Below are 12,384 nucleotides of genomic sequence, written 5' to 3'. Positions count from 1 at the left end.
TAGCACTATGAAAAATGGAGTCTCCTCTGATGGATGGACTGAGGGGGGAGAGTGCCCACTCAGTCCTGTAAACCCCCGATTATCTGTGCTCCTAGAGGGGATCATATTCTATGGCTGTGGATAATGAAGTGCTATTCACCTAAGGGTCCATTCACAGCTTCAACAAGCACCTTTGAGAAGCCAGTCAGAGCTGAGAACTGACTGTCTGATCAGACACATCCCGCCTCAGTTATAAACCCTTCACACTGGCTTCTTCTTATTATTAAACTTTCATTTTGTATTGGAGAATAGCCAATTAACCATTTTGTGACAGTTTCATGTGAATAGCAAAGGGACTCAGCCACACATACACATATGTTCATTCTCCCCCAAACTGCCCTGCCATCCAGGCTGCCACATAACAATGAACAGAGCTTCGTGTGCTATACAGTAGATCCTTGTTGGCTATCCATTTAAAACATACCAGTGCCTACCTGTCCATCCCCAACTCCCTAACTATCCTCCCCCTATCCTTCCCTGGCAACCATAAGTTTGTTCTCGAAGTCTGTTGCATCGTTTAAACCAGGGGTCGGCAAAATTTTTCTGTAAATGGCCAGAGAGTGTATGTTTCTGGCTGTGGGCTGTGAGGTGTCTGTTGCACATACTTGGCCCTGCCATTGTAGCCGAGAGCAGCCCTGGACCCTGCGTAGATCTGTACAAATGTGAGTGGGTGTGGCTGCATTCTAACAAAGCATGATTTATGGAAACTGATGGCAGGGCAGGCCAGTCTTGGCCTGTGGGCCAGGGTTTGCTGACCTTTAATCTCAATACCTTACTTTGTCCTACCGAGCCCTGGGACTGGCTTCCTGCCTCCTTTCCTCGTGTTTACCACACAGAGTCTCCCGGCCATTCATTCTGGTCTGGGTACGATAACTTCCTTTAACTCCAAGAGCTGTCACGTTCTTCCCAACTTCAGGATCTTTGCAGATCGTATTCCCTCTCTCTGAAGAAATTCTCTTGGCTTTTGACCAGGATGATGCTTCTTCCTTCCATCACAGGAGCCCCTCAGAGTTCACCTTTGTGTCTCATGTGACATTCTGCTTGAATAGAGCCTCCTTGCAAAGCTTTTCCCACCTAAAGCTACTTCCTTCAGTTTCTCTCATTTCAGTCCTTTGGTTTTCATCTTTGGGGGACATATTACAGATATTAATTATCTTATTGTTTACTGATCACTTTCATCTTGGTTTCTGTTTCCCCACCTCCCCCGACCCCTTGAACTTAAGTCCTAAGAGAGCAAGTTCCTTGTCTGTCCTGTCTCACTCGGGGCTCGCTATTTTTTTTTTTTTTTAATAATTTTGGCCTTGCCATGAAGTATGTGGGTTCTTGGTTCTCTGATCAGGGATCAAACCCACAGCCCCTGCAGTGGAAGTGCATGCATGCCAAGTCACTTCAGTCATGTCTGACTCCTTGGGACCCTATGGACTGTAGCGTATCAGGCTCCTCTGTCCATGGGATTCTCCAGGCAGGAATACTGGAGTGGGTTGCCATGCCCTCCTCCAGGGGATCTTCCAGACCCAGGGATCGAACCTGCATCTTTTACTTCTGCATTGTCAGGCGGGTTCTTTACCAGTAGTACCGCCTGGGAAGACCCTGCTGTGGAAGAGTGGAGGCTTAACCACTGGACCACCAGGGAAGTCCCTGCTCTCTCTTATTTTTTGGCAGAGTGCTCAACACATAGTGGTCTCTGGATTTGAAAAGCAGATACTTAAGACCTCTCAATGAATGATTACTGCATCAATAAGAGGCAGTCCCCAACCTCAGGGAGTTTTAAATCAAGTAGGAGAGTGAGACAGATGAATAATCACAACTCACAAGGTGAGCAGGATTATGACCATTGTATGTCTGAATACCAGGGGGCTGGAGGGATCTCTGAGCAAGAAGCCTGCCAGAGCCAGGTGGACCCAGAGCAGATAAAGAATAAAGTCAGGTAAAGAGACAGACCCACAGTGAGGAGCAAGGGTGTGGGGCAAGGCAGGAGGGCAAACAGTTCACATTCCATAGACGGGAACAAGAAAAGAAGCAAGAAGGTAACAGATATTTATGGAGCCTGACGTTGGTGTCAGCTACTCAAGGATTTCACGTGATTTTCTGGCAAATAGTATCATTGTACTAATTCTACAAATATAGAAATGGAGGATCAGAGAGGGTAATTGACCAGACAAAGCTCACGCAGCTGGCAAGTCAGGATTGGTTCTAAAGTCGTCTTTGGTCCATATCACACGATCCATAATGCAGGGTAAGGGCAATGTATGCATTAATTGGCCTGTGGTTTTCCTTAGGAAAGAGTTTCCTTTTCTCCGAATCTTGCCCTAGGTTTAACGATCTTCATCTTTATCTTGGTGAACCCCTTGGGAGCTCTTTGTGTCCTCTAGAGGCTCCTTGATTGGGCCCAGGCGATTCCACTGGATAAGAGCGGAGGGAGAGAGAGAAGGAGGGAAAGAGAGACTTTCCATGAGTGTCTCATCAGCTATGTACTCCTGATTTCATTTGATCCTCACAGTAGCCACACTGGCATGGAAACAACTATCCCATTTTACAGAGGAGTTAACCATGGATGGAGAGGATTATTGGCCCACCGTCTCCCAGCAACTAAGAGCTGGACCTCCAATCCCTGACCTGTGTCCCCCACCCCACACGGCCTCAACACCCTGAAGGCAGCTGCAGTTTCTAGAGAACTGATTGGGATGCAGCGCTCAGAAGGGTGATCAGGGAGCTGGTTCATCTGGCCTCTCTCAATGGTGACAGCCTTTCCTAAGCAGAGACTCAGAAAGGGAAAATGAGAGCACACCTATCTAAGTGGGGCCATCAAATTGCGGGGGGAGAAGCTATTAGATATATGAGGAATTTTTTAGGCGATTCTACTGGGGAAAAGGAAAAAAGTGCTTACCGCTTTTTTTTTTTTATTCCTGTTCTCCCCACTGAGTGTTCATATAAACCTGGGCGATGGAGAGGAGAGGAGGCAGCGTCTGAAAGCCCGTCGGTCTCCTTCTCCCCAGGGAGACTGGGAGTGATTTGATTCTGCCCGCTAACGTTGTTCGAGCCCGACTTCATCTCCCCCAGTCCTCATCAGAGCTGCTAATAGGCCCTTCAGAGCTCATAAAGAGATGACCAAATCTGGGGCTGGGGGACTCCAGCTCATTTATCTTCTGCAGGCCCGATCAGATCTGATTTTCTACGCTGACGGCTGGATGCTCAAGTGTGGTCCGGCCCGCATCTCAGACATCTGCTCAGCCTGGCTGGGTGTGAGGACCCCAAGGAGGGGCTGGGGCCCATTGACCCGCTGGGGTCTCACTGTTCTGACATGGCAGACAGACAGTTCCCTGCCAGCCGTATCGATCTGTGGACGAGAAAATAAAAGTGTTTAGGCTCGGGAAGGAGCGATGAAGCCCACTAATGGGAGTGTCAGTTACTGCCTTGGGTCCCCTGCATGCTGCAGTGCCTTCTGTATGTGGCTGTGTACATCTGCACGATCTCCGGGCCTCTTGTTATGTCTATGTCAATCAATTTGTAAGCTTCGGCCCGGGGAGGATGTCAAACAACTGTGGAGTCACAGCTACACATAGATACCACCACCCCCCTCCAGGAATACATTTACCAAATCTGTATTAGTACCTATTAAAGACTAATAACATTCTGCAGCCTTGCAAACCAATTATTTTTAGCTGAAAGTTGGGTTCAACTTTCCCAGAAATATCTCTTATTTCTCTAATTAGAAGAGGCTGTTTGCACACACACCAAAAAAAAAATAATAATAATTGGGGGATTCCCATCAAATATATTTAACCCATATGTTCTTCAATTAAATGAAACAGTGAATGTGATGATAATAATAATTACTATCATTTGTGTGCTTCTGAAGTTCACCAGATGCACAGCCATCACTGACTTCTCATAGAAATGCTACAAGACAGGCGCCCTTAATGGCACCGTGTTGCAGATGAGAAAACGGGATTAGGGGATGTTCTGGCTAGCTGTCACTGTGTAACAAACTGTCACACAATAGCATAAAACAACATCCATTTTAGTTGACTCATAGATTCTATGGATCAGAAATTTGGAAAGGGCAGAGCAGGACAGTATTCCCCTGCTCGATGAAGTCTGGGTCCTCTCCGGGGGTTTCATGAGTGTTTGGAGTAACCCGAACAACTGGGGTTGGGATAGCTGAGCTGGGGAAGCCACTTTTAAGATGGTTACTCCACTTCTATACTTGGTGCTTAGGGAGCTGGCCAAAGATTAGGCTCAGCCAGAAACGTAGATTGGAGCATCTGCCACGGCCATGCCAACACGGTGGTCTCTGGATAGTCAGCCTTCTTATATGGTGGCTCAGGACTCCAAGAGTGAGTGCTCCTAGAATCCAGGAAGAAGTTGCCTGGACTATTATGATCTATCCTTGTAACAGTGACATTGGTCACCTCTACTAAACTCTATGGGTGTAAGCAGTCCCAAGTCCATATAGACTTGAAGGAAAGGGACACAGTCTTCAATTGTCAATGGGGAAAGGGTCAAAGAACTGGGTACTGTGTTTTAAAACTCTCCCAAAGAGGTTAACCAACCCTCTCTGAGATTTCACAGTGTGGAAGAGACAGCCCAGGGATATGAAGCCAGGTAACTCTTGCCTGGAAAATCCCGTGGACGGAGGTGCCTGGTAGGCTGCAGTTCTTGGGGTCGCTAAGAGTCAGACATGACTGAGTGACTTCACTTTCACTTTTCACTTTCATGCACTGGAGAAGGAAATGGCAACCCACTCCAGTACTCTTGCCTGGAGAATCCCAGGGATGGGGACCCTGGTGGGCTGTCGTCTATGGGCTTGCACAGAGCTGGACACGACTGAAGCGACTTAGCAGCAGCAGTAATCTGACCCCTTCTCTCTTAGTGGCCATATGGTACTTCAAGCATTGATGGATATGCAACAGATGCTAAGTTTATGTGCATAACTTATCGATCTGTGGGACAGACCAAGAAATGGGCCAGGAGCATTTTTTTAGGGAGTAGGTGAGAGTGGTGACAATCTGGAGTCAGGTTGTGAGAGGGAAGTTTCAAACGTGTTTGCTGTCAGGAGTGCTTTCACAATCAAAATAAAAACCATGATACCTTCAGACTACAGAGGAATTGAAGAGTTTTTCTTGAGCTAAGTTTTTGCATTTACACTATGGAAAAGTCCCTGCCCTTATAGTTGAAAAGACCCATGGTGGTCAGGAACCAAATAGTTGACTCAAAGAGTTTGCAGCTTTATTTCCATGAACACTGGGAGAACCCAGATGACATGAGGCTGAAGTTTGCCAAGAACTTATATGATTCAGAGCCTGTGCTTGTAAGTGCTCAGTCTGGATCCAACCTCAGGGCTTCTCAAAGGAATAAAGACTGTACATCCAGGATGGCTGGGCTGGCCTGGGAGTTTGCAGGGTTTGCAACCTGCTTGCAAAATTGAAGAATGTTTGGTGATGACCCCTCTTGTTTCTCTTTAAGGGAGGTAAAGTTATAAGGAGTGATTTCTGAGGATCCGAAATGGGCAAGAGGTCATGGGAGTGTCCAGTTGAGGCTCTGAATCCAAGTTTTGGACAAAGAGTCCTGGCTTCACCTTTGAATGACATCTGGACCAAAGAAGCGACAACTGGCCAGACATGTTCTGGCTGCCAGGGCAGGGCAAGGAAGCTTCTTGCCTTACCTGAAGAGACAAGTTTATTCTCAGCTGGCCTCCCTGGAAGGTGGAGGGTTGTGCCAGGGAGGAACACCCTGGTGGTCTGCCTCTGGAGGTGCTGAGCTCACAACGCATGGAGGTAGCCTGGCTGATGATACATGTGGGCAAGGCTAGGCTTTGTGGACAGACCCTGGCTGGTTAGTCACTCTGATGATTGGTGTCAGTGTTTGGGTGGCTTGAAGTGAGGTCTCTCCCACTGAGAGGAGGTGCAGGCTTCTCTGGGAACCCTGATAGCTGAGCCATTTAACTCTGAGGGTTTCCAAGTGCTGAGGGTTTGTCTTGGGGTAGGTACTCCCTGAAGCAGATCCCCAAGACCAAGATTCCAGTACAGGTAGATTATTTGGGAGGTCCAACACAGACAAGGAAATGGGGAAATTAGATAAGGCAGTAAGGAAGAATGTGATATCAAGTGAGTTATAGTGGGGGATTGGAGGTGACGCCTGTGGGGAATGTCTGGAGCTCTGTGTAATACAAGCACTTAGAGAATCATCCCATCTGAGGAGTCAGGGAGCTGGGGTATTTATACACCAGAGGTCAAGGGTCACTAGTTGAAACCTATTGCTGAGCTTGTAATTTTTTATAACATTTCTAAAAAACAACCAAACAAAAATTCAGACTTACACACCAAGTCTCTGATAAACATAGAACCTTCTTCCTGGAAAAAGCACATATGTACTTCCAAAAAAATTTGGTGTACAATTTCAGGTGACTGTTGGCTTCCTGAAGACCCTCCATGGACCCCCTGTCTCCCTACATGAAATTTCAGGTAATAGTGACAAGTATCTAGCCATCTGGGCTGGGCCACCCTCCAGCCTTCTTCTTTCGCTACCTTACATTCTGACCATCTGTTTTTAGAGGGTCATATGGCTCTGGATCCAAGATTTTAAAATCCATAAGCTAGAAACTTATGTTGACTGTCCATATTCTAGAAATCTGTACCTTGAAGAGCAGATGACAGTAGCCCTTTTTCAGGCAGGTTGATGGATGTGAGTCTGAGTGAACTCCGGGAGTTGGTGATGGACAGGGATGCCTGGCGTGCTGCGATTCATGGGGTCGCAGAGTCGGACACGACTGAGCGACTGAACTGACTGACTGACTGATACATAATCAATCTCTAGCCTAAGTTCTCCAGGGACGAGAAATCCAAGCATCTCCTCCAGGGGTCCCTGCGGTGTCCTGCCATGATTAAAATGCAGTCCAATCGTGTTCCCATTTGTTCAGTCTCCTGAGACAGGGATGGACAGTCAAAGTGAAGCCTTGAAGGAGCATAGGAATACGAACACATGCGGTTATTAGGATAGAGGTATTCTGGGTTGTTCTTTTCTAATTTTGAGTTGTCTGTTTTTCTGGTATAACACTGCTTGAACAGTATGTTTTAAAAAGAATCCCAATGAGATCAGAGTTTAGAAATCATCTCTATTTTCAGGTTGAACAAACAAAAGAAAATGAACTATCCCAACACAATCAGTAAGGCTTTTATTGTTCACCAGTAGACTAATTTTGTTCTCTGTTTCTAAATTATTTTTATAGTATCTCCTTCCCATGTGTCTTTCAAATGCAAAAGGCAACACCACACATTCCAAGACATATATGATATCCTCACCTTATACTTTAATCACCAGAACCTCTTGCCTTTCCTATTTTGCGAGGCTTTTAATGACTCTGTTCCCGCTGCCTATAATGCCTTCCCACTATGTCTTCCTGGGAAATTTGTACTTTTCTATTTTAGGTCCAATAGCGAGGTTGTCTCTTTAGCCTTGGTGAATCCACAGACAGAGGTGCTCCTTCTGTTTTCTCTACTCCAGTCTCCTTTTGCCCAGCCTCTGTCTTACTATGGGTCATATTTTATTTTTAATTATTTGTTTCCACGTTTGTCTCTCTCTCTGGATCCTTGAGGGGAGGGAAGGAGATTTATTTATAACTTAATTGCAAAACCCAGCTAAAACCTGGCATGTAGTCTAAGCCCAATCGGTGCATCCAATAATTTTGTGGTGCTAATGCAGAAGCACCTGAGACCCTTACTAGCAGCTGCAGCGTCGTGTTGATATTATAAGGAAATATTGTGACTTGTGGAGTGGAGTCCTTTCTCAGTCTACCATCATCTCTGCTGTCTACGGTCACAGGCCGCTTCTTTCTACCCACCTGTGTGCTTTTGATGTCCAAGGCTAAGACTGCCAATCATAGACCTTTGGTTCCAAACCCTATCCTCATCTCTGTTCCTTTCCTCTCCACCGTACAGAAATGAAAGAAAAGGGGACTTCCCTGTTGGGCCAGTGGTGAAGACTCTGGAGTTCTAAGGCAGGGGGTGCAGGTTCCACCCCTGGTCAGGGAACTAACAGCCCACATGCCATACTGCCAAAAAAAAAAAAGAAAGAAAAGGCCTTCAGTCTCAATTTTCCTGTTCAAAATTAGGTATATTTGTGCAGTGCTTATGCTCTGACACTGTACTAACTGCTTTCATCAATTAACTCATTTTATTTTCATAAGAGCTCTATTCACATAGCCTCTCACATATTTGAATACTTCAGAAATACTAATCAAGTAGATGGTGTGGTCAAGATTCAAGGCAGGGAAAGAAGGAAGGTGGACAATGTTACAGCCCAATTGCTAGATAAATGTCACCCTACATTTAATTTGCCTAGAAGTAGTCACGTGATCACATCTAAAGACAGGCAGGCTGGAAAGTACTTTTCCTAGGTGACCCAGAAGAGGGATATAGAAAAGGATTTGGGAGCCCCTAGATATAGCGCCATTTCTGACATTTCAGCAGAGACTATAAAGAGGAGATGGAAGAGTTTTCAAGTGAGAAAGAATCCTACATGGAAAGACTATAAGCTGGGGAAAAAAAGTTGGCTTCTTGATGACTAAAAGGATGTCATTATGTCTGGCACATAATAAGCAAGGAAGAAAAAACTATGAGACAAATTAGGAGAGGTTGGCAGGAGCCAGGTCATTTAGGATTTGCTTCTGAGAGCTATAAGAAACCACCAAAATGTTTTAAGCCAGGGACTGTCACGACCATTTTCAGAAGCTCACCCTAACTGAAGCGTGAAGTGTCTGTAGGGGAGAAATAGGAGCAGGGCGACAACTCAAGAGGTTGCTATAGAAGGTCAGGAAGGAGATGATGGTGGCTCAGGAAGGCTGATAGGGTCAGTGATTGTATTCCCACTTTAGTAAATCACGGAAGTAACAAAGTGTATGCTGCAACCTAAAATTTGCTCCTTACAGTTCAAATATTCATTCCTCTCACGCTTGATTAATAGGTTGTTTATTGTGTTGTTCTTCTGTGTACAATACCGTGTTGGTCTGTGTCTGTTTTCTAAGCACAAGCACCTATTACCAAGCTTCTGACCAAGGGAAATTCAATGTAAATGCTAAGGAAGTGAAGAGAAGGAGGAAGGGACACTGGGCTGGGGTTAAACCAAGGAGCAATTCACAGAGAGTGCGGAGATTCTGGCAGGGCTCTGGTGGATGGAGAAGGCATAGGAACCGTAGAAAGGATGAGGACTCCAGAAACAGTGCCCTGGTTTTGTGCCTTGGAAGCAGCCTTATGTGAGTTACTTTAGACTCCCTGGACTTCGTAGAGAGGTTTCAAAATGCTAATGAAAAGGATGCAGGCTTTAAAATCCAATAGAAATGGGTCTAAATTTTGGTTTTTATCTCTACAAGTTGTGTGATCTGGGGAAAGATGTCTCCCAGCTTCAATTCCTCATTTATAAAGCACCAATTGTATCGGTCAGTTTGGCTGAATTATCAAGCTTCACCAAGATCTCATTGACTTAAAACAAACTTTCATTTGTCACTAAGTTGTAGGTCCCCTGCTATGACTCTGTTCAGTGTGCTTTCTTATCCCAGGACCCAGGCTGTGATCTATTCTTGGAGCAGAAGGAGAGAGCAAGAGAGAGAGAGCAGAAACTGGTTCTGAGAGCTTCATAGGGCAAAGAGCACATCTGTTTTCATCCAGTCGGTCCAAGATAGTTGTGTGTACTTGCTAAGTCGCTTCAGTCATGTCCCACTGTTTGCAACCCCATGGACTGTAGCCTGCCAGGCTCCTCTATTCATGGAGTTCTCTAGGCAAGAATACTGGAGGGGGTTGCCATTTCCTTCTCCAAGGGATCTTTCCAACCCAGGGATCAAACCTTTCTCTCTTGTGGCTCCTGCTTTGCAGGCAGATTCTTTACTGATGAGCCACTGGGGAATCCTGAAGACAGTCACATCACTCAATCTGTTATTAGGATAGGAAAATATATTCTGTCTACAAAGAAGCACAATGAGTCACATGACAATGGGAGAGACTGTATAATTGGGAATATTATTATAATACAACCTGCCACATCTACCTGCAGAATCACCGCAGGAATGAAGTAAATGAAACACAAAGCCCCTAACAGTGTCTGACACAGTAGACACTCAGCAAAGGCCCATTCTTATGAAATAGCCCAACTTTAACATATATTTGCAAACACAGAATTAAAATGTGATTCTTTTTGCCTTCTACCCTCCTCTTGCCTCTCAATAACTCCTTCGTTACACACTTAGGAGCATAAAAATTACCTTGTGCAAAATACACAGTTTTCAGTGGCATATAGACCTTGGTTTGAAACTCAGGTGTGTTGGACATTCTTGTGTGACTGGCTGAGATCAGTTGTTCTCTCTGAGCCCCAGTCTGCTCATTGGTAAAATGGGGAGAAGAGGCTGTCCCATTGGATTGATGTAAAGGTTAAATTTTGCCCAAGGAACTCAGAGCATTCTCTTTCATCAGTAGATTGCCCCCGGTTTCTGGTAAGTTCTTAGAATTAAGTGTCTTCTATTTCAGTGTGAGGCAAGAAAAGCTTATCTTCCTGCCAGATACATAGAGAAAGTAGACCTCGGTCTTTCTCCAGGAGTTATTGCCATTCCCTTTACTGGAAGAAGACTTGGGACTCTTCCTGACTGTTAGATACATGGAATTTCTTGAGGGCCCATGGATACTCCACATTTTCCCATGACTTGATGCTTTTATTGGTGCTGGCCCCTCTGCTTGGGATGTCTTGACTTATCTCAAAGGAAATTCCTTTGGGGAATGTCCCCCATCATCAGAATTACGTAATTATGCTTGACTCTATGCTTGTAAATCAAACTTACCCTCACTTGGTGACAAATATTAGTGGGTTAGGGTAACAACTTTTGGATGTGGTTACTTGGATCAAGGGTTTCCTAGGGGATTCAGTGGTAGAGAATCCCCCTGACAAGGCAGGAGACGCAGGAGACATAGGTTTGATCCCTTGGTCCAGAAGATATGCTGGAGAAGGAAATGGCAACCTACTCCCAGGTACTCTTACCTGGGAAATTCCATGGACAGAGGAGCCTTGAGGGCTACAGTTCACACAGGGTGGCAAAGAGTTGGACATAACCGAGCGAATGAGCACTTGTGCACACACTTGGATCAAACCTCATCCCTCCTGCCTTAAACCCTAGTACTGAGGCAAGTAGGGGCCAGTTTGTTATGAATGAAATGCTGAACAGTGCCCAGTCATCCTGAGCAATCAGAAACCTACCTGAGGTCAGGTAAGAAAGCGACGTGATCATGCTTGTCCTTGAAAATGGTATCTGTGACTCTGAGTGAAATGCACTGGAAGGGAGAAGGCTAAAGGACAGTGTGACCACACAGGCACGAGTTGGTGCTCTTGGTCTTCAAGAAAACTTGCTGGTAAATACCCCATGTTTCTCAGCTGGGTTTTGTTTTGTTTGCTAGATGCCTGGGTTCCTGGGGTACCTGGGTCTCTGGTAGATTCATTCCCCTACCTTTGAACATTTCTCAAAGTGTGATTTTCCTGTGACTGGTGCTTGTCTGTGAACTTTTGTTATCAACCCTCTGTAAAGAAGCACAGAAGCTGAGTACAAGCATCATAAGCTTCAATAAGAACTCGGTATCCAGGATCGTGATCATTCTTTTCTAGTAACTGATTTTTATTTTGCTTTACACAAGTAGTGGTTGGTAATGTATGAGGATGAAATGAACAGACAATGAGTACATTCAACCAGCTCTTCACCAGAGACATTCAGGAAGCATGGACATCGTGTTCCCTGTGATGTTCTCTCTCTCTTTTCCTTTGCTGGGGTAGAAGGGGTTTAGTTACTTTCTGGATTCTAGTGAAATCAGATTACACACCAGTCGCGTTTCAGACACTTCTAATTTTTTACTTTGAGGGCATTTCTTGGGCCCTGATATCCTACTTTCTTCTAGTTACATGCCTGCCGACATTTTGTCTGGATGGGGAGGGGCTGTTTAAATATTTAATCCCACATTCCCACCTGCATCTCTTTCTCCCTCTTTAATTACTAGACTTCGTTTTTTAGCATAGTTTTTAGTTTACAGAAAAGTTGAGCAGGGACTTCCGTGGTGCTCCAGTAGCTAAGACGCCACACTTCCAGTGTAGGGGGCTAGGGTCCGATCCCTGGTCAGGGAACTAGACACCATATGGCCGATGAAGCCAAATAAATAAATGTTTTCAAAAGTGCCTCATTTTTAAAAATCAAAAATGAAACAAAACAAAAAAAAGTTGAGTAGAAAGTTCAGAGAGTTATTCCTTCTCTGCCATGCAGTTTCCCTTACTAAGTTTTTTGCACTAGTGTGGTATATTGGCTGTATTTGTAACAACTGATGA

Source organism: Ovis canadensis, chromosome 13 (genome assembly GCF_042477335.2).
Source record: "Ovis canadensis isolate MfBH-ARS-UI-01 breed Bighorn chromosome 13, ARS-UI_OviCan_v2, whole genome shotgun sequence".
Lineage (NCBI taxonomy): Eukaryota > Metazoa > Chordata > Mammalia > Artiodactyla > Bovidae > Ovis > Ovis canadensis.
Note: the sequence above shows the minus strand (reverse complement) of the source record.